General features: G+C 41.3%; 1 pseudogene; it reads right to left on the bottom strand.

The window, feature by feature from the left end:
- Nucleotides 1-890: 890 nt before the first annotated feature.
- Nucleotides 891-3,489, bottom strand: LOC143596231 (exocyst complex component EXO70E2 pseudogene; annotated as a pseudogene).
- Nucleotides 3,490-22,657: the final 19,168 nt, after the last annotated feature.

Genomic DNA, 22,657 nt, shown 5'->3' with positions numbered 1-22,657 from the left:
CTAAGCGGTTTGACTAAACCGGTCAAACTAAAAGTTAACTGTTTGACAAAAACTAAACAGTATATTTTACTTTTAAAAATGAACTGCAGGTTTTTTTTATAACTAACCTGGCCAAATTAAAAGCCAAAATTTGTCAAACATAAACCCACAAATAATGCAATAACTTTAGGCTGCAGCATGTAATTACCATATTACTAAAATGATCGCGCAACCTAATTAATTAAAAACCAAAAGTATGGATCTGACACGTGATTCTTAAAAGGTAAGAAGGGTAGTTTATACCCAGGGGTATTTCGGTCACAGTTTTTTGAATTTTTAGAAGACTTGACACGAAATAGTCAAACCCAGGTACTCAGTTTATACCCAGGGGTATTTCGATCACAGTATTCGAATTTTTAAAAGACTTATATTGGTTGACACGAAAAAGTCAAACGGGTCAGTTTATTTGTTTATATGTTACACATATCAAAACTTTAAGTTTTTATGCCAAAACAATGGACTTGAAACCAAAAAACAAAAGTGCAGCCCCAAATAACCAAACTGGGTTTTGAAAAAAGTCAAATACCGACCAGGTTTTTTAATTTCCGAACTGGCTTTTAAATACCCGGAACCGGGTATAACCAGTTTCAGATCTGGATTAGGTTTTTCTACACCTAAAAATCGGGTAAGTATTAAAATACTAGGGTATAGGATACCCGGTTCTAACCGTTCTATACCTTACCCGTTGACACCGAGTATGGTTTTTCAAGTCAATAACCGGTTCCATACCTGACCAAGTTATAGCCAAAGCCAATACCCGATTTTTCAATACCCGGTCATACCCGGAACCAGGTATTGGAAAAACCTGCAACTTGCATCCCTACTTAAAAGGGTACCATGCATGTTACATTCACGTGTAATTCATCATTTTTGCATTTATTCGCCTAAATAACTGAAAAGAAACAAGGGCATATTACATAACATATCTTATAATGGTATAAAAAATTATGTTACAAAAGGTGCGCAGTAAACGAACCAATAAGTTCCAGAATATATGTGAACCCGTGGGCCAGAACATGGACTTCCACGGGTTCACGAGCCTGAGGCTCGATCCATAAACCTGAACCACAGATACAATATCACCTTCTATGGAAGCTGTGTAATGATTTTGGAACCCCCTCAAACAAATCCAAGATATAATTCTCAAGATCATCAGCTGAATACCTAATATACTTCTCACTTATATGATTAACATGTCTACCAACAAAAGTTCTATAAGCTTGAATCACCTTAAGCGACATCGAGATCCTCACATCCTCATGAAGTTGACTGTTCGGTATTGACCATCCGGTTTGGCTTCTGTAAATCTCTTCAAAGGCGGTGTAAAACGCCTGCAACCTATCTCTAAGCAGATTTCTCAAAGTGGACCCCGAACTACCCGAATTAGATACCCCTTCTTCTCTAAGAAAGTTCAGAATCGAGCTCCACGTGGCCCGTTCATAACTCATTGCGTATTGTTGAAACTTCCAGTTGCGTTTTCTAATCCAATCGTCGCCGAGAACGTTTCTTAGCTCTGAATTTTTAACCTTTTCCGCCATGTAATTAATATTATTCATCATGAAAAGATGTCCCAACGCCTCGTCTTTGTATAACTTTGACTTTTCTTCGAGGTTGCATTCGAGAATCGACATTAATGACCTAAAATGCAATGCCATTGGAGTTGAAGATGCGACCCCGCTATCTGTATCATCATTATCATTATTATTATTTCCGGGACTTGTGTCAGGTGAAGATGAAGAATGTTGACCATTGACCGCTTGATCACGGTCTTTCAAACAAGCGTTTAACGAGTCGCTGTAATCGGTTAACGCTTTGATGTAATTCATGACATATCGAGTGAGATGGTGGTTCCCGCCACCCGGGAACGCGCTATTCGACGTGTTGGACCCGACCACGTTCTCAAACTCGATAAACGTAGCTTTCACACATTCACCGACACGTGTCAGAACGTCTTGGAACTCGGTTCTAATGCAGAACCCGCTTTCATCCGAGTACAAACCCTATATATCGGGCATAAGATCCGCTAACACTTCATACATATCGAGAATCCTTAAAAGTTTCTCGGGTTGGTGGGGCCCAATCGAGATTGCTTCTGCAAAGTTTAAAAGCTGCAACATTGAAGCTTTTGACGACTCGGCAAAACAAATCGAGCTCACCGGCTCGGCTTGAATTTGACTGAAAATCTGCTCACACAAAAACTTTTCACTCGCGAGATACTTCCGTACAAAGACCCTTATACCCTTGGTCCATCTTCGTATTCTCGAGTTTAACGAAACCCATTCCATTTTCAAAACATCTTCAATGCTCAACTTCTCAATTTCAAGAATAAAAAGACAGTCGTCTAAGGCGTCTTTACGAGCACTAATAAACGCCTGAGAACACTCTTTCCCGTAATTCGAATCAAACATCAACCTAGCAATGCTTCTTAAATCAGGAATCACTTGTGGATTAACCAAATCCATAATAAAGACCTCGGACCCCCGGCTCACACTATCTCTCTGAACCGAATCATCAAACGAATCATCCCCAAATGAGACCATTGAATTCTCATCTAGACCATCATCTTCACTAGACCGAAAAGATAAATGTTCAGGCTCAAAGTTTTGCCTGTTATGAACAAGCATATGCCTAAACTCTTCCTCAATCCTAGCCATAGACGTTTGAATAACCGCGTTAACGGTCCTCAAAAGGTCGAATTCGTCTTTACTCAGATTCAAACTCTCCAAACTCTCGGCTAGTTTCCGGGCCTCGTCGACTGTTTTCAAATACTCTTTCGCTTCTTCAGGATCACAATCCCATATCATCGATTCATCCGCCTCCCAAGCCATTATCTTTTCCCGAATCGAGTCAACCCGTGTCCTAATATCACTAAACTCCCCATCTTCTCGTTCTTCATCATCTTCATCTTCGGTTGCAGTAACCCTCATCACAGACGCCAATCGAAAGCTTAACTCCACCAGGGTGTTCCTTGCTTCATTACTTATTCTCTTGTTGTCATCCAATACTTTCATTATAAGCTCGGCAGCCGCAATCAAACTCTCTTCTTCGGTTGCTTCCATCATGGGTTTACACCCGCCCATAAAAATATAACAAAAAAACAAATAAAAAACACACACAAAGACACAATAACACACTTAATCAACAACCAAGAAAACCCTTAATCATAAGAGGAATTTCATCGAACACTTGGTGTGCAAACCCAAAAAAAGATGATTTCACCTCAAAGATGAAAGAGGAATATTATCAAACACTTGGTGTGCAAATACAAAACCCTAAATGAAATAATAATACCCAAATAGACGATCAAAACCAAGACTTGACCAATTTGAACACGAAAACAAGTACGAAGACTAATGTTGTTGTTGTTTGTAAAATAATAAAAGTCGGAGCTTGATTTGTCTTTCGTTCTTGTAGCAAGCCGGCTGTTATTGAAATGATTATGATTAATATTAATATATATTATTTATTAACGTCTTATTATAAATTGGAAAATTATTACGTAATGGGGGTTTGACCTTTCAAACGGCAGTCAGTCAAGTCTAAGGCTGAGGGGTGTGGGGCGCTAACCTGGGCGCGAGAGCCCCTCCGCTCGCGCCCCCGGCGCTAACCCCACACCACCGGGGCGCGAACCGGGGCGCGAACGGGGCGCCAGCGCGAGCCCCCAGGCAGGCGTGAGTGTGATCGCGGGAGAAGAGAGAGAAAAAGGTGTGGGGTATACCAAAAAGAGACGTTGAGCTCGGATAAAATAAAAAAAAAACATTAAAAACCCCTATATAATACCCCAAAATCAACCCATTTCAACCATATCAAAACACAACTTCAAACTCCAAACTCCTATATAATACCCCAAACTCCTATATAATACCCCCAAAATGTCTGGAAATTGGTACCCAAATCTAGATTCAGATTATATTGACGACGATTTATGGTCGTCACCAGACCAACCGATGTTTTATTCGGGGCCGCAAGAAACATCCGGCTTTCAACCATCCAACATACAACCGTCTCCTAACTTTGTTGTTCCAGAGACACAAGAATCACACGGTGATGCTACGGGAGCAAGAAGACGCGTCCACCGGAAAAAACAACTTGCAACGGACGGGCCGGGACCGGCTTCGACTCCGAGGATGAAACGGAAAACCACTCCGTGGTCATCGGATGAGAAGGAAGCCTTGTGTCGGGCTTGGATAGTCATTTCTGAGGATCGGCGTTGCGGTAATTGTTTTAACGTTTTTAAAAATGATTTTTAATAAAAAAGTTAAATAAAAAAGTTAACTGGAAATCTAATTTAATTATTCATTTTGCAGCCGACTACCAAAAAAACAAGATTTTTTGGACAAAGGTTAGGGAGACGTTCTATACGCTCGTTGGGAGTACAGAGCGAAACGCCGATATGATTTCGTGTCGGTGGTCCGAAATCAGAAATTTGTCGGCTTGTTTACTAATCCTTTCAACAGGAACGGCGGTCGTATGAGACCAAGTGGCAGTGATGATTTGGCGGTTTACAATTTCACGGTCGAAGAGTGGAGGCAGGAGTGTTTGCGGAGGTATGGGATGGTGAAGACGTGGGACGATTTAAAGTTGTGGGAGAGGTTGAAAAGGTGTTCCAAGTGGGTTGAGCTGCTGGCGCCGGACCTTGATGCGGAAGTATGGCCGAAACGGACTAAAACTAGTTCGTCTGGAGCGTATAGCACTTCCGCCGGGTCGGATTGCCGCGTTGGATTCGACCTAAACATTGCGGGGGAGGAAACGTCTTCACCGCCGAGGAGGCGGCCATTGGGAAGGGACGCCAAGGGGAAAAAACCGGCTGAGGGGGGAGCCGTAAACATCGCCAATCTTGTTGAATCCCTCAATAAATTCAACAAAACCATGGAGGTGGTCTCTAATGACAAAAAGGAAAAAAGTCGAATGAGAGATTTGGACTTCCTTACTAGAGACTTCAGTAACCTAAATCCGGTCGATCAAATGCTAATGGAAAAGCAAAAGGAACGTATCCGAAAGAGGTTGATCGAAGAAGACCAAGCCGAAGAATAAGAATAATGTTTTTTTTAGTACTTTTATTTTTAGATATTAATGTGTTTTTTCATTAATGTGTGTTTTTTTTAATAATTTATGAGTTTTTTTAATAATACGTTTTTTGAATATATTTATAAAAAAATAAAAAAAAAATCCGCTGGAGCCCCTCCACACCAGGGCCAGGGGCTCCAACGGGGGCTCCAAGACCCCCCTTATCCAGTTTCTCTCTCTGCCACACGTCATAATATTATTGACTGGAGCCCCCATTAGAGCCCCCACACCCCTTAGCCTAATAAGTTAGCAGCCGTTTCCGGTGTGATTGACTGCAGGAAGTCTGCCTACGTGGCGATTGCTTATTGACCATCGAATTCACATCTCGCAGAAATTGATAGTTGGACCAAGAAAGTCAGTCTTACCGGATTACTACCAGATCTTTTTCATATTGAGTGTTTGTTTCAAGGCACATGTTTATAATTTTCGACATATTTTTGGATTCTAGAATATCTTGAAATTTTTTATTATCGGTCTTTGAAGAAACAAAAATAGCATAAATATTGTTTCAATTAGATTAAAACCCGTGTGATACACGAATATAAAAAATATATAACTTAAAAAAACAAAACAAAAACACATGTACTACACAAGATAATAATAAAACAAAAACAATAATGATAATTTAAACAATTACAAACATTTTTATTGATATCATAAAATTATCAATAACATACACGTAATAGATATTAGTGTTTTGTAGTAGTTAACTGAAGAAACGTGGATCGACTCACTGGTAGACGATCTACTTTCCTCGGGTGTGATTATGCTATTCCACCGATGGTTCACTGGGATCTGGGTTCTTCCACCTACAAAATGAACAGCACCGTAAACTTACCCCTCAGAAAGGGACAGAGGGGTCCTCTTTGGGGTAACCCTCCGGTGTGAGAATAAGTGTTTGTAGGAGAAGATAATAATATGATAGTAAGGAAATTTGGAGAGTATTGCTTGATATAGCTGAATACTGTGTAGTTGGATGTGACTGTGTGTTCTTCCTTGTGGAGTTGATGTGATATTTATAGTGCTAGGGTTTCCAATGATTGGGTTCAGACCCAATTAGGGCCTTGCTGGCCTCCTCCAATTGTTTTGCGCCACGTGTCCTCTGGGACACCTGGTGCTTTTTCATTGGTTATAATCACGTGGTAGCACATGGGTTTTGCTGAGTTGTCCACCTTTCATTGGCAGCTGTCAACATCAGCATATTCTTATTCCTTAAAAATATACCTTCTGGAAGGTTGTCTTCATTGGTTATAATCACGTGGTAGCACATGGGTTTTGCTGAGTTGTCCACCTTTCATTGGCAGCTGTCAACATCAGCATATTCTTATTCCTTAAAAAGATACCTTCTGGAAGGTTGTCTGACGTGCACCATCAAGGTTGCCCTAATCCTGATTTGGATAAGGACGAGGTTGATTATGTGCATGTGTGATACGCGCCTATCCTGAGGATGCGCGAGGTCTTCTCTTTATTCTCACGCGCAGATGTTTCATGCGCAGATGTGATATGCACAAGCATGTGATATGCGCCACGCGCGGATGCGCCACGCGCAGATGTGATATGCGTGAGCATATGTGATGCGTGAGCATATGTGATGCCTGAGCATGTGATACCTGAGCATGTGTGATGCCTGAGCATGTGATGCATGAGCATATGTGATATGCGTGAGCATATGTGATATGCGCCATGCGCATAGGTTTTGGCTTTGTGCCTTCTTGATTTCAAGCCTCTTGTCTATATCTTGTGGGTTGACCCGCCTCGCTCGGTGTTGAGGCGGGTACATACCTCTTCAAGCCCCCCCAGTCTAATGTGTGTCTTGTCTCGCGCGAGCGAGGTAAGATAGATATTAGACTTAATATGTTGCTCTTTTTAATAGGGTTTGTCTTTTCTTCTTATTACTCATCGTTGCGCGAAATTCTATCCTTTTAGCTGAAAACGAATCGTCCCTGTACGTGGTTGGTTGTTGCTGACATGCGTCAGTGATGGAGACGTGTCAGACCTTTCGTGTGCTCGAGGTGCTACAGTTGCCTTTCATGTCTCCTCACATAGTGTCAGGAACACGTGTCGCGCTCGCGTTGGTCCGTACCTGCGAGTGGTGGCGCGTGAACTATGGTAGCAGCTGTATCGTTTCTTTTCGTGTCCCCTCACACAGTATCAGGGACACGTGTCGCGCTCGCGTTGGCTTACACCTGCGAGTGGGGGCGCGTGAAGTCCGTTCAGTGCCAAATTTTCTCTCTCCTGGGCCTATAAAAGCAAGCCCTTAGAGCTTTTATTCTTCATCTTCTTTGTTGTTTATTCGAAGCTTTCCTTTCTTTCGTTCTTTTACGATTACCGTCTTCTGCTTCCAGATCTCTGTTCTTTTAGAGGCATCCTCCGTTCGTTTTTACAGTTGTATGTCTGATAGTTCAGACAACACAATCTCCCCTATCCATCGCCGTGTTAAATCCTTAGTAATGTCTACGTTGAAGAAGACCGGCAAGGGGAAGAAGGCTGCTGAGGCCTCATCGGAGGATGTAGGGAAGACCAAGACGGTGAAGAAGTGGGATGAGATCCCCTGCAAACTGAGGCAGGCCGATTTTGACAGCCTTATCGCCTCTCAGGGTTTTCTCCCTGAGTATGGTTGCATGCTGCCGGCGGCCGGGCAAACGGCGGCGGACCCGCCCACCGGCTATATATCCCTTTATAGCCATTTTTTCACCCACTGCAACCTTCGTCTCCCGATGACAAGGTTTGTGGGTGCGCTGCTTAAGTTTTATGGGATTCATATATCCCAAGTCCATCCGTTTGGACTTGTGCGCATGACTCACTTTGAGTTCATGTTCAAATCCCAGCGCGAGGAGCCCACCCCTCGTCGCTTTCAATTTTTTTATAAGCCCAAGATCCAAGATTCTTGGTTCTCATTTATTCCTCGCAGTCAGAAGGTCAAGTGCTGCACTGTTTCATTCAAGAGCCTTCATGACTGGTCTGAGAGATTTTTCTACATCAGGGCTGGTGTGATCCCCATCCGCATGACCATGCGCGCGATTTCTTCTGCGCCTGCGGATGTGGGTGTCCTCAAGAACCCAACTGGCGCCTGGGTAAACAAGTTGACTGCCGAACCATCCCCCGCCAAGAACATTTGCGAGGAGGCGCTGGTGGGGGTTGGCATGAGCAGGAGGTGGGCCGACAGCGCGACTGAGCCCGTTATCCAAGTTGACGGCTTGTGTAAGTTAATCTCATTCCATTACCTCTGCGCTAATGTATTTCGTTTTGCTGATATCATTTGACTTGTTTTGTGCAGTCAGCAAGGAGTATGTCCACGCCGCCTATGACGAGCATATGGAGGGTGGCTCCGTCGCGCTGGGCGCTGGGGAGGTTGGTTTCCCCGATCGCTTCGATGACATGTTCATCCCTGTTGATCTGGGATTTGTCTTTGACAGCGATGCGCCTGGTAAGCCTTTGTACTTATGCTTATGCCTTTATACCAAATTTGGCTAACATTTCCTTTGCACTTATTGTAGATGCGCTCGAAAACTACGAGCTGGAGCTCGCGGAAGAGGAGGAGGAGGAGGAGGAGGAGGCGCCCCAACTAAAGCGTAAGGCTAAAGGGAAAACTGGCGCAAGGGCCAGTAAGAAACAGAAGAAAGATGATGCCCCTGTTGTTCAGGATCCTCCTACCCAGGCGAAGGGACTTGAGAAAACCCAGGTGTTTACCACCAAGTTTTCCTTGTCTTCCCTGCCTCAAAAAGTGGGCAGACCTCCTGTCCACACGAGGTATGGTGGCGCTACCTCCTCCCTTCGCGCGGCGGAAAAGGGAAGCGGTGTTGCGCCTTCGACAGGTATACTTTGCTTATCCTTTGCTTATCTTTTATGGTTCTATGAGCGCGATTCTGATAGAATTACTAATGAATCTTTGCTCACTCAAATGTGTGTAGAGCCGGCGACCTTGGTGGATCAACCTCAAGCGCCACAAGATGCCGAGGCTGCGCCGGAGGTTCCTTCGAAGTCCCCCGTTTTACCCTCAAAAAAGGGTAGAATGGACTTCATGGCGATGTTTGCCTCGCGAACGGAGTTGCGCCAAGGTATGTATTGCGCTTTTATTTTCTGACTTATTTCTTTTAGATCAAGTCATGAACCATTTCTTTTTGTTGATTTTTTCATAGGAGTCATAGCTGGCGTACAAGCTGCTTGCGGCACTCCTGGCGCTGGTGCCAGCGCCGCTGGTTCTGCTCCTGCTCCTGCAAGTGCTGAATCTTCCCTCATCGGGATTACTAAGGAGCAGGAGGCCGTTTTACGCGCCGACCTGGCGGCGTCGAGTCCTCCCTCACCTCCTCCTGCGCACAGCCCTCCTCGCGAGACTGATTTTGGTTCTAGGTCGCAGGAGAAAAGGCCTGTTTCCGAGGAGGATGAGGAGTTTGAAGTTGAAGACTCCGACGGCGGCCGCGCCAGCCCTGCAGCGCCACGAGGTTTCGCGGCGGAGCCTTCTCGTGGGGCTGGAGCTGACTTTTCTGCTTCATCCCCGCAGGTATAGGTTCGTTTTTGCTCCGCTGCGCGGACTTCCATCTTAGTGTTTTGATGACTTAGATAATTACTTTGTTTTTGCAGGAAGCCGATCACATTTACCGCCCGAGATGAAATATTACTGAGGACAACACATTTCAGTCCATGGGTGTGTGTGCGGAATTCTGGGCTCATGCTGTGCCTCTAGCTGAAAGGAGGTTCCAGGAGGACCGCGCTCGCGATGACTTGCTCAACGATCATCTGTTTGCTGGGTCGGCCTTCTTTGCTGCCTCCCAAGAGCTTCGCTATGATTACGTAAAGGTACGTGATGCTCTTGCGGAAGCCAAGCAAGAGGCTAAAGTGTCTGCTTGGCATCTTTCTGATGCTCGAGAGAGAGCTGAGAAGCTCCAAGCAGAGCTCAGTGAGAACAGAGCAAGTGCCAACAGCGCCTTCGTGAAGCGCGGGCATGAGCTCCAGGCTGCGCGGGAGAAGCTACAGGCGGCTGAGGCGGACGCTGCCAAGTACGCGCGTAGAGCGCGCGACTTGGAGCTGGACGCGGAGGCGCGTGACCAAGCTCTTGTCCAGTCTATAACTGAGAAATCATCACTGGAGAGTGAGGTTGCACGCCTGAAGAAGGAGCTGGCGGCCACGCAGGCCGAGAAAGATGAAGCCTTGGCGACGGCAGCGTCTAGCCAGGAAGCACTCGAGCTTGCGCGAGCGGAAAAGGAAGAAGCCTTGGCGGCAGCAGCGTCCGACAAAGAGGAGCTGAAACAGACTAAGGAAACTGTTGAGTTGTTAAACTCTCAGATTCCTGCTCTTGAGACGTCTGTTGCTTCCCTCGCGCCAGATCGCCAATGGCTAATCTCACAGGGTATGACTCGTTGCGCTTACGCGATGAAATACTCGGACGAGTTTCAGGCCCTTGTGATGGATTGCAACGCTGCCGCGCGCTTGGTGGGTCGAGCTGAAGGGTTTAAGGATGGCTATGAATATGGGATGCTGAAGAAGAACCCATCCGACTACCCTTATCAGAGCGACGTTGCCTGCGCGGACATGGCCGCGATGGGGGAGAAGTATTTGAATACTCCCATTCCCATCCTTGGGCAGGTATTTTAACTTTATGAGATTACTTTGATTTATTTTCCAAGTATTTTTGTACTCATATTTTTGCTTATGATTTGCAGATATCCGTGCTTGCTGACCAGCCCGACCTCGGCGCGCTAAAGAAATTACTTGACGAGTGCGAAGGGGCTGGTGGCGGCGATGATGGCGCGGGGAATGCTGCTCCTGCTAGCGGCTCTGGCGTGGCCAAAGGATCCGCTCCTGACACTGTTGTGATAGAAGACTCCATTCAGGATGAACAACTTGACTATGGTCAGTTTGGAGATGACGGGGAGCGGGTTGCGCCAGATGCTGAGGGCGATGATGAGGACTATGAAGAAGCTGACGTCGACGTGGAGACTTGAGAAGCCCTTCATGTTTTTTATTTTTATTTGTAGTTTGTATCTCATCATCTTGTAAACTTGTAAATTTCAATGTTTTGGAATGAAATTTTGTTTTTCCCTTCTTCGCATCTTGCGCATTCCCCTTTCATCTCTTTATATTGCATGTTTGCTTGTTGAATATAAGATATGCTTGCACGTTGAAATAAGAACAAGGTTGTAAGGAAGTTTTTGTACTTAATCCTTGTCATATTGTAAGTGATTTTGCCATATCTTGATTATGTTGACACGTGCCTTGGCGTTTTCATTATTCCTCTTTTGCGCGACGTTATCGCGCATTTATTATATGGAATTATGAGTTTTTTAGCCTTTACATGTCAATATGTGTTACTCAGATATCCATTACAATTTTATGCGCGACCTCGACCTGAGACCTTAACAACTATGTTTTGGCATTTGCTTTGCCTTAGTTGTGTTTAGGTATTTTTATGGTCAGGCTGCGCAGCATGTAGGATGGATGTTGTGAGTGATTTGAGCTAAGGCTCACATTATTGGGCTAAGGCCCTGAGCTAAGGCTCATAATTTTGGGCTAAGGCCCTGACGTTTTAGAGTTAAGACTCGTTAACGCGTTTGCGCATGTATGTTTTACTTCGTTTTATTTTGTTTTGATGTCAATACAATGTTGTCATATTGCTCAAAATTAATAAAGGGAAGTGTGAAACATGTATGCAAAAGGTGATAGAATCCACATTAAGAAAAGATAGCGCGTATCATTATTCATAATGGCTTAAAAAGCCTTGATTACAAACTTGACATTTTTTACATGAAACATTTTCTAAGCTGTGCTGCGTTCCATGCGCGCGGGATCTTCTTTCCATTCAAATCTTTTAAGGCGTATGCGCCTTTTCCCAATTCTTCCAAGACTTGATAAGGTCCCTCCCAATTGGGGGACATTTTTCCCGGGGGTATCGCGCGGCTAGCCTCATTGTTTCGAAGGACAAAATCATTTTTCTTGAAGTGGCATTCTTTCACGCGCTGGTTGTAATATTTTTCCAGTTTTTTCTTGTACTTGGCCTCACTGATGATAGCCGCCTCTCTGCGCCTTTCAAGTAAGTTGAGATCCAACCTTCTTTCGCGCTCGTTATCAATCTTGCTCATCCTGAGCACTCTATGGGATGGGCATCCAATTTCTGCTGGAATCATTGCCTCTGTTCCATAGGTTTGGCTGAACGGGGATTCGCCATTGCTGGTTTTGCTTAATGTCCTGTGTGCCCACAGGACATTAGGTAGCTCTTCGACCCAAGAATGGGATTCTCCCTCTAACCTTTTCTTCAGCCCATTCAGCAAGCTTTGGTTAGAGCGTTCCACTTGGCCATTCCCCTGAGGGTGATAAACTGAAGTGAAAATTTGGTTGATGCGTAATTTCTTGAGCCAGCTGGATATCTTCTTGTCAGTGAATTGCTTGCCATTATCGCTCACAATTTCCATGAGCAAGCCAAAACGGCATATGATGTGGCTCCAGATAAACTGCTTCATCGCTTCTGCTGTGATTTTTGCTAGTGGCTTGGCTTCAACCCATTTTGTGAAATAGTCTACGGCCACTACCAAAAATTTTACTCGCCCTTGCGCTTGCGGAAGGGGACCCACAATGTCGATTGCCCATTTGTGGAAAGGCCATGCGGAGGTCACTGGAATCAAGTTGTTCTTTGGCCGTATGGTGTTTGGCGCATAGCTCTGACATGCTTTGCATTTTTGGATCTCTTTCAGAGCGTCCAAGTACATGCCTGGCCAATAGTAACCGGCGCTCATTGCCTTGGCAACCACCATGCGCGGGCCAGTGTGTATTCCACAGATTCCTTCGTGTATCTCTCTGATCACATAGCTTGCTTCTTCAGCATCTAGGCATTTCATGAGCGGCCCAAGATAAGAGCGTCGATATAATGTGCCATCAAGGAGTTCATAGTTCTGCGACTTGTGTCTTATCTTCCTCGCCTGTGCGCGATCGTCAGGTACCTTTCCCTCCTTCAAGAATTCCATTATTGGAGTAATCCATGATGAAGGGGTTGTATGAGTTACAAGGACAGACTTCGCTACCACCGACGGGTTGCTCATTACTTCTACCCTGACATCTTTGCCAAAGTGATCGAAACTGGTTGATGCCATCTTACTCAGCGCGTCTGCAGATTTGTTTTCACTGCGCGGAATATGAATGATTCTGAAGCAGTCAAATTGCTCGATGAGCTTTTTCGCCTGCTCTAGATATAGAGGCATGGTGTTCTCCTTGGCATCATAAAGGCCATTGACCTGTGCTGCTACCAAGTATGAATCAACATGGGCCTCTAGCTTTTTAACTCCGAATTTTTGCGCGATGCGCAGACCAGCCAGCAGGGCTTCATACTCAGCCTCATTGTTGGTGCTCTTGAAGTCCAACCTGATGGCGTAAGTATATTCATGATTCTCTGGATCCACCAGTTTAAGGCCTGCGCCGGACCCTTCGTTGTTTGAAGCTCCGTCAGTGAACAATCTCCAAACATTTTCTTCATCATTGGCCCGCGGAGGGTCTACCTCGCGCTGAGCCTCTTCAATTTTTCCTTCTGGAATTTCCGCGATGAAATCAGCTAAAACTTGCCCCTTTATTGCTGGACGGGGCTTATAGGCGATGGTGTGTTCACCTAATTCCAGGGCCCATTTTGTCAGCCTTCCCGAGAGCGCGGGGCGCCGCAAGACTTGCTGGATGTTGTAACCAGTCAGAACTTCAATGGGATGACCATTGAAATATCTATGCAGCTTGCGCGACGCGTGTGTTAGTGACAAAACTAACTTTTCCATGATGGAGTAGCGCGTCTCAGGATCTGTCAGCACCCGACTCACATAGTATATTGGCGTTTGGATTCCCTTGCGATCCACCAACAATACTGCGCCGATGGCGCGCTCTCCTGCTGATAGGTACAATGTCAAAGTTTCACCAGGAAGTGGAGCTGTGAGCGCGGGCAAATTTATCAAACATTCTTTTATCTCACTGAAAGCTTGCTCGGCCTCAGGAGTCCATTTGAATTGGCTTTTCTTTAAGCAGTTTCTCAATGTATTGACAAATGGGGTAGATTTGCTTGCATGGTTCGCTAGGAACCTGTTGATTGATACCAATCTACCATTCAGCTTCTGAACTTCTTTCATGGTGGATGGCAAGGGCATGTCAAGGATGGCCTCCACCTTCTCAGGGTTCACCTTAAAACCGTCCTTGGTGACCATTACACCTAGAAATTTTCCTTCTTGCACGCCGAAAGTGCATTTGCTCGGATTGAGCTTCATGTTAACTTCCGTTAAGCGCCCAAGGGTTTCTTCGATGTCTTTGAGCATTTGTTTTTCCTCCCTACTTTTGATCACCAAATCATCCACATAGACTTCTAGGTTTCTTCCAATTTGCTCGCTGAAAACGGCATCCATAAGTCTTTGGTAGGTGGCTCCCGCATTCTTCAAACCAAAGGGCATTTTTGTGTAACAAAAAACACCCTTGTCGGTTCTGAAGGCGGTCTTGTCCTCATCTTGTGGTGCCATTTGAATCTGGTGATAGCCTTTGTAGGCATCCAGGAAACATTTGAGCTTGAATGGCGCCACGGAGTCCACCTTTGCGTCGATGTTTGGGAGGGGGTAACAATCCTTTGGGCATGCTTTGTTGAGGTCCTTGAAGTCAATGCACATCCTCCATGACCCGTTACTTTTCTTTACCATCACAGGATTGGCTACCCATGTCTGGTATCGTATCGGGCGGATGATGTTTGCGCGCAGTAGATCCTCAACCTGCTCATTCATGGCCTTCGCTTTCTCATCCCCCATGACTCTCTTCTTTTGAGCAATTGGCTCTACAGACTTGAACGTGTTGAGAGAATGTTGTGCCAGGTCTCGCGGAACCCCAGTCATATCAGAGTGTTGCCACGCGAAGACCGACATATATGCCGTGAGCAATCTTTTCATTCTCAACCTCGTGTCGTCTGATATCGTTGCGCCAATTGTGATCTTCTGCTCCGGGAATTTTGGGTTGAGAATCCATTCCTCTGGCGCGTTGTCTGCCATTGGAAGTTTCATTCTCCCTTCCCGCGGAGTATTTGTCACTGCACACAAATGATCTCGGTATACAAAAGTTACACCTGTTGGTGTTGGGAACCCCAACGCGCCGTGCGCTGGCGACGGTATGGCGTTAAATTAGGCAATCGTTCCTCTACCCAAGATCATATTGTGGCAAGAAGTGGTGGGCAAGACCAAGAAGTTGACAACTTCGGCTCGCTTGTGTTTCTCATCCCCCATAGTTAGCTCAAATTGTATTTGACCTAGGGGGTGAATGATTTCATTTGACACACCAGAGATTGGTGCATTCAATATTTCAAGCCTTGCTTGGTCTGCCGGATCCAGTTTTCTGAAACATTGCTCATACATGATGTCTGATTCGCTGCCAGTGTCCACCAGGACTTTTGACACTTCGTAATGAGCAATGTGTGTAGTGATGATAAGAGGACTGCTGATAGAAGGGCCTCCCCTGATTCTTGGGAAGATTACTTGTTGCTCGCGCCAATCTCCTTGGATTTGCGCGCTTCTCTTTCTTGATGTTTGCCCTTGCCTTCCTCCCTCGGCTACACAGATTCTTTTGTACTTTTTGCTGGCAGAGGCTCCTTCTGGTTGTTCACTTTCTGGTCTTGGGTTTTTCACTAGGTGAGCCAGCTTGCCTGATTTCACATCTTTTTCAATTGCATCCTTCAAGTGATGGCATGCATCAGTGTTGTGTCCCGTGGACTTGTGAAACTCGCAGTACTTGCCACTGTTTGATGGTCCCTTGTAGTGTAGTGGCTTGGGGCTTTTGAACTGGACATTCTCAGTGCTTAACACTTGTGAAGGTGTTTTAGTGAGGGGAGTCCAGATTCTTGGCAGAGGTCTGCCTGGATCTCTGCCGCCTTCCCTCTTGTCACCCTCCCCGCGATTACGAACGTCTTTTTGGGGCTGGGGTGAGCTTGGTTGCGCCTGCTTTTCTGCGGAAGAAAAACTGGTTGATTGCAACCTGGACCATACAGTGTTCTGTTTGCCCCTTCTTTCGCTGCTGCGCGGTGCCTCTGCTTGATGCCCTCTTTCTCTCGCTCTATCTTGGGCAATCTGTTTTTCATTTCTCGCGAAGACTCGCGATGCTTCCATTAATTTGGCCCAAGTGGTGGGCATGCCATCTCTGCTCACAAGAGCTCGGCGGAGTTGATCACTGCGTGCGCCTTGTATAAAGGCCACGCGCAATAGTTGCTCAGTGATACCTCCGATTGCCAGAGACTCCTGATTGAAACGAGTGATGTAGTCTTCAATCGTTTCATCATTCCTGCGCACGCAGTGCATGATGTCATCAGGGTCGCGCGTGTGTCTGCGCTGTTGTACGAAGTGAGCTTGGAACTTTTCCAATAGTTCCTCGAACCCATCGATTTGCCCAGTAGGCAAGCTTTCAAACCAGACACGCGCCGCGCCCGTGAGGCAGCGAGCAAACATGTGACACCATGTTGGCATCGTCCAGCTTTCTAGGTTTCCAGTGTTGTAAAAACCTTGTAAGAAATCGTCTGGATCTGTTGTGCCGTCATATTTACCCAAACCACTTGGCATCTTGGTCTTGTGCTGGATGGGGGCCTTCGCGATGCGCTCGGTGAATTTTGAATGTTTCACCAAGATGGCTGGCCTGTACGGTGTGGTTACATCCACTTGCCCTCTCACTGGTGGGCTGTATGGTGTGTGCAGATCCAGATCGGCTCTGGCTCCAGGCGCCATGTTTACGTGCGCGCGGAGCTGTGAGCCTCCTGCATGAGTATCTCGCGTCTTCCTGACGCTGTGCAATTCTTCATCACTAAACTCAGCGTGTTTAGTGTGAACAGAGTGACCCTCTTCCGGCGCGCTCGCCCTTTTTGTTCCTTGAATGGCTTGCTTGTCAAACGCTAGCCTTTGTGTTAAGTCGGCTAACTTTTTCTGTTTGACCATCTCATTGTACTTGTCCATTAGACGTCGTTGCTCGTTTATGAGTCATTCTTTAGGGTCATTGGTTTCATCTTCTGGACCCATTGGTCCTTTTTGTTTCGCGCCGGCAAGATTTTGTAACGTGAGATCGTCTGGAGGAGTTTCAGTCTGGCCATGAGGAGTTGTGATGAAGGGACGGTTACTGGTGGTGCGCGTAGAATCACGCGGCACCCTCAGAAACTGCTGTCCCTCATTAACATCCTCACGTTCAATATCCTCCAGAACTTGATCGACGTTACGAGCACCAGAAACCATGGTGAAAATTTGTTTTTTTAGAGATCTGATGAGATCTTGTTGCCGTTGTAACTGTGGATGGCGTTAATGAAGAAACGTGGATCGACTCACTGGTAGACGATCTACTTTCCTCGGGTGTGATTATGCTATTCCACCGATGGTTCACTGGGATCTGGGTTCTTCCACCTACAAAATGAACAGCACCATAAACTTACCCCTCAGAAAGGGACAGAGGGGTCCTCTTTGGGGTAACCCTCCGGTGTGAGAATAAGTGTTTGTAGGAGAAGATAATAATATGATAGTAAGGAAATTTGGAGAGTATTGCTTGATATAGCTGAATACTGTGTAGTTGGATGTGACTGTGTGTTCTTCCTTGTGGAGTTGATGTGATATTTATAGTGCTAGGGTTTCCAATGATTGGGCTCAGACCCAATTAGGGCCTTGCTGGCCTCCTCCAATTGTTTTGCGCCACGTGTCCTCTGGGACACCTGGTGCTTTTTCATTGGTTATAATCACGTGGTAGCACATGGGTTTTGCTGAGTTGTCCACCTTTCATTGGCAGCTGTCAACATCAGCATATTCTTATTCCTTAAAAAGATACCTTCTGGAAGGTTGTCTTCATTGGTTATAATCACGTGGTAGCACATGGGTTTTGCTGAGTTGTCCACCTTTCATTGGCAGCTGTCAACATCAGCATATTCTTATTCCTTAAAAAGATACCTTCTGGAAGGTTGTCTGACGTGCACCATCAAGGTTGCCCTAGTCCTGATTTGGATAAGGACGAGGTTGATTATGTGCATGTGTGATACGCGCCTATCCTGAGGATGCGCGAGGTCTTCTCTTTATTCTCACGCGCAGATGTTTCATGCGCAGATGTGATATGCACAAGCATGTGATATGCGCCACGCGCGGATGCGCCACGCGCAGATGTGATATGCGTGAGCATATGTGATGCGTGAGCATATGTGATGCCTGAGCATGTGATGCCTGAGCATGTGTGATGCCTGAGCATGTGATGCATGAGCATATGTGATATGCGTGAGCATATGTGATATGCGCCATGCGCATAAGTTTTGGCTTTGTGCCTTCTTGATTTCAAGCCTCTTGTCTATATCTTGTGGGTTGACCCGCCTCGCTCGGTGTTGAGGCGGGTACATACCTCTTCATTAACAAACGTTACAAAACTTTAAAATTTTCTATTGGTAAGCTTTCATAGGGACTAAATCTTAAAGTTGCCCAATACTTGATTGTTTCATATCGAAACTAAATATGAAAAATTAACAAAAAAAAAAACCATGTAAAAAAGGACCCAAAGAGGTCCTAAACTCTGAAAATATGTTTTCAACAAATAACTTGTAAAAAAATAAATTAATAAATAAATACTCATTTTATTTAAAAAAAAATATTTAGAAACAAAATAATCTAACTATACTATTAAAGGAATAGGCTTTATGTCAAAAACCCCCCATTCCTATTGGTTGGTCATTATACTTTCCATGTATATCAATGGCTTCTCTAATTTTCATCTTAATAAAATAAAGCAATAATATATTAAAATAAGATTCATCAATGCTATTAAACTATTCTCTTTCATATTTCATTTAATGTTTAATTTTTTCATTTTGAATATTCTAATTAATGTAATATTTTATAATCGTAGTAATAGTTTCGAAAACCAAATATTCAAAATTTCTTTTTTATTTTTGATTGATTTCATTCACAACCATTGTTAATTTAGATAATATATAATATATAATTTAGATAATTATTTGATATTTCATTAATATAAGAGATTACGAATTTAATATAGAGATTACGGATAATATATATATAATATAGAGAGATTACCGATTTAACTTTGGTATATTTGTTAAAATATTATATTTATTTAAATTGACCAAATTCATAAAATTGTAAAGGTTTGTACCATTCATGTTAAATTTAGGAAAGACTAACCCATTTGATTAAGAAAACTGTTTAATTACGAAATTTCTAAATTTGAATTAATTATTGTAAATTCTTTGATTTGATTATTTGTTATATTTGTTATGATTAACAATCATTAATTTTTACTATAATTACAGATGTTGACCCATTGACTTATTATTTGTTTACCAATTGAGTTACAAATCCAATGTTTAATAGTTGTATCGGTCAATCGAGACATTAATCATTATTTTACATAAACTTTACATAAATATAAAATTAAAACCAATAATTTTTACATAAATATAAAGTTGGAACCAATTATATATATATCAATTACAATATTCAAATCATTAACTCAATTGATTAAATATTTGATTAATCATCCTTAAGATTTACTATAAATATAAATGTTGATCTATTGACTGATTTAAATAATTGGTGCTGATTTTAAATAATTGGTGTTGGTTTTAAATATTCTAATTGATTATATTGGATTTGATAATTAGTGATACATTGTATTCAAATTATGTTAATGTAAATAAATAAAAACAAAAATTAGCAACTTTTATTTTCACACCTTATATGAATTACATTACATAATATATGGTGTTATAATTGATGATTAATTATATTATTGTAAATAAATTAATTAGTAACTTATATTTTTACATTAATAAGTTTATTTCGGTATGTTTAAATACAGTCAACATTTAAATTTAAATTAAATAATATTACATTTATACTAATCTAATTATGTAACATTGCATTTTAGAGAATTCAAAATTTGAAAATCCATTAATTACGATTTCCCTTCTATTCGTTCTTACTATAACTTTTTTGAAAATTTTTGAAATTTCCTTAATTTTTGTTTCTAATCAATAACCTGTATACCTTCCTTCTATAATCCAGTCTCCCTTAATTTTTTCGTATAAATACGTACATTTGATAGGGTAATTCTTACACTATCAAGCCCTCTTTAGCAAAAACGATTAGCTTTGTGCCAAGGTTTTTATTTTGTGTTGTTTTTATAGCGTCCATTCATACGGTAATTCTTACACTAACAAATCCCTAACCATTTTAATCTCTCTCTCTCTCTCTCGGCTTATTCCTCAACCGTCTCCTATATTCCGGTGATGGCCAATTTTGTTATACGTTTTTCCGGTAAGGTTCTATTGTTTCCGGTAATGTTTTATATTTATTTTAATTGCTATATAATTTTTTTTATAATCTCTTTAGGTTGTAAATCAAAATCCAAGATTGAATTAATATGTTGAAGTTATTACGGTTTTCCGGTAAGGTTTTATATTTATTTTAATTTTTATATTACTTTGTTATAATATATTTAGATTCTATATCAAAATCCAAGATTAAACTGACAATTTTCCTTTTTTGTTTGTATTTATATTAATATTTATATGATTTTTTCTTATAATCTTTTTAGGTTATATATCAAAATCGAAGATTCAATGGAGATCTTCACTATTTCTTTTTTCCGGTAACGCGATTCAAATTTTCCGGTTATAAGTTATAACATCAATTTTACATTTTTCACATGATTCAAATCTTTCATAATTTGTAATATATTTATTATGTGATATTAATATTAATATTTAATTTTATCATTTCAGGTTATTGTCCCCAACTTGGTATAGCTAATTTCATAGATTGAGAATTGTTTGATAAGATGTCTTTTATTTTTGTTTAATATTGATTTATATTTATGTTAGTATTCATGTATTTATTTATTTTTAACAATTTATGTAATTTAATTGATTATTATATAATCCCGAAATGAAATTTAGTTGCTTCTTCTATAATACATTAAATTATCTATAGTAAGATAACCAATCTTATATTGTTGTTGGTCAAAGTCCATTTATATTGAATAGGTTTAAATAACATTTACATATTTATATTAAATAGGTTTAAATAATAACAATTTGAATAAATTAACGATTTGACTCAATTTGACCATTTATATTGAATAGGTTTAAATAAAATTTACATATTTAAACATAATTCTCATTCCTAATTTGACTAATTTTTTTCAACCCTTTTTATTTTTTTGAATACCATCCATAAATATAAACTCATTTCATAATTATTCAATATTTATGCATTAAATAAAAAAAAATATTAGTTTCTTCTAAATATTTCAAGTTATTGTGAATTTAATGTCAATTTCAACTAAATTCCTTAAGTGAATAACAAAAATTAATTATTTGAAGCATTTTGAAATTCGAATTCTTGACCACTTACAAAAATAGGTTATATAGTTAATAATCCGGTGCTCACGTACATTATAAAATCTTTAATACATTTGACCAATTTAATATGTCTTTATTATAATTTTTTAATTACCGTGTTTTAATTAAGGTAACCAATAAATTATTATTGTTAATTAATTAATGTATTTACGTTTTTATAAAGACTATAATAAATTATTATGTTTTTATTAATTACCGTGATATAATGTTTTAAACACGATTAATTACAATATAATTAAAATTGATATGTTTAAATCTACACCATATTTCAAGCTAGAGCAAAAAATTAGTAATGTACTAGAATAAGTTAGTAACTGATATTTATTACCATTAATATAATTAATCATATCAATTAAACGAATTTTGGTAACTGGTATGAATTGTCAATTCTCATACATCTAAAATTAGACCCAGTTAACAATAACATAAATAAGTAAGCCTAGAAGATAACTTTTTTTAGCTTTATAAAAAAATAATGTATACTAATTAAGCCTATATATTAAAATAATTTTTACTAGAGGCGGGATATGAAATTGAAAATTTTAGTTTAGTCAACTAATTAAAAATAAATGTATAAACTAACTTCAAAGGATGTTTATTATACGGGACATGATACAATTAATTAAGCCTATGTATATACTATATTTCTTTATTAAAATGATGTTTATTAAAGAATGGATAATTTACTTTATGATAAATCATTTAATAGTTTTCTTAATTTACTTTATGATAGTCATTTATCAAACTTAATTACTTTCTATAATAAAAATGGTGAGACTAACTTTTCTAATATCATTAAATATCCCAAAATTCAAAATCATTTGAATAATCGGATTAAAATCACATTCAATTACCAAAACCACATATCATTAAATTTACTATAATTATGCAAAATCATCAGTTTATGAATTAATTGCAATTAAAATCTTTAATTACTCTCTATATAAATGGGAAAATATGTTGACTTTTTTTATTTTTAAGAAATTAAGAGATTCAGTTTCACAACATTTGGTACCAAACTTAATAACATATTTTCATATTTAATTTATTTATTATGTTTAATTAAATTTATATCATTGACTTTTGTAGGAATTATTAAAAGTTTTTTTAGACAGTTTTATGGTGATGACGCCCCATGTGAAGGTATAATGATTAGTAGGAATAATACTATTA

The sequence above is a fragment of the Bidens hawaiensis genome, unplaced genomic scaffold, assembly GCF_021521415.1.
Source record: "Bidens hawaiensis isolate Kalapana, Puna unplaced genomic scaffold, B.hawaiensis_p1.1 tig00001721_1, whole genome shotgun sequence".
Lineage (NCBI taxonomy): Eukaryota > Viridiplantae > Streptophyta > Magnoliopsida > Asterales > Asteraceae > Bidens > Bidens hawaiensis.
This window is presented reverse-complemented; position numbering and strand designations above follow the sequence as displayed.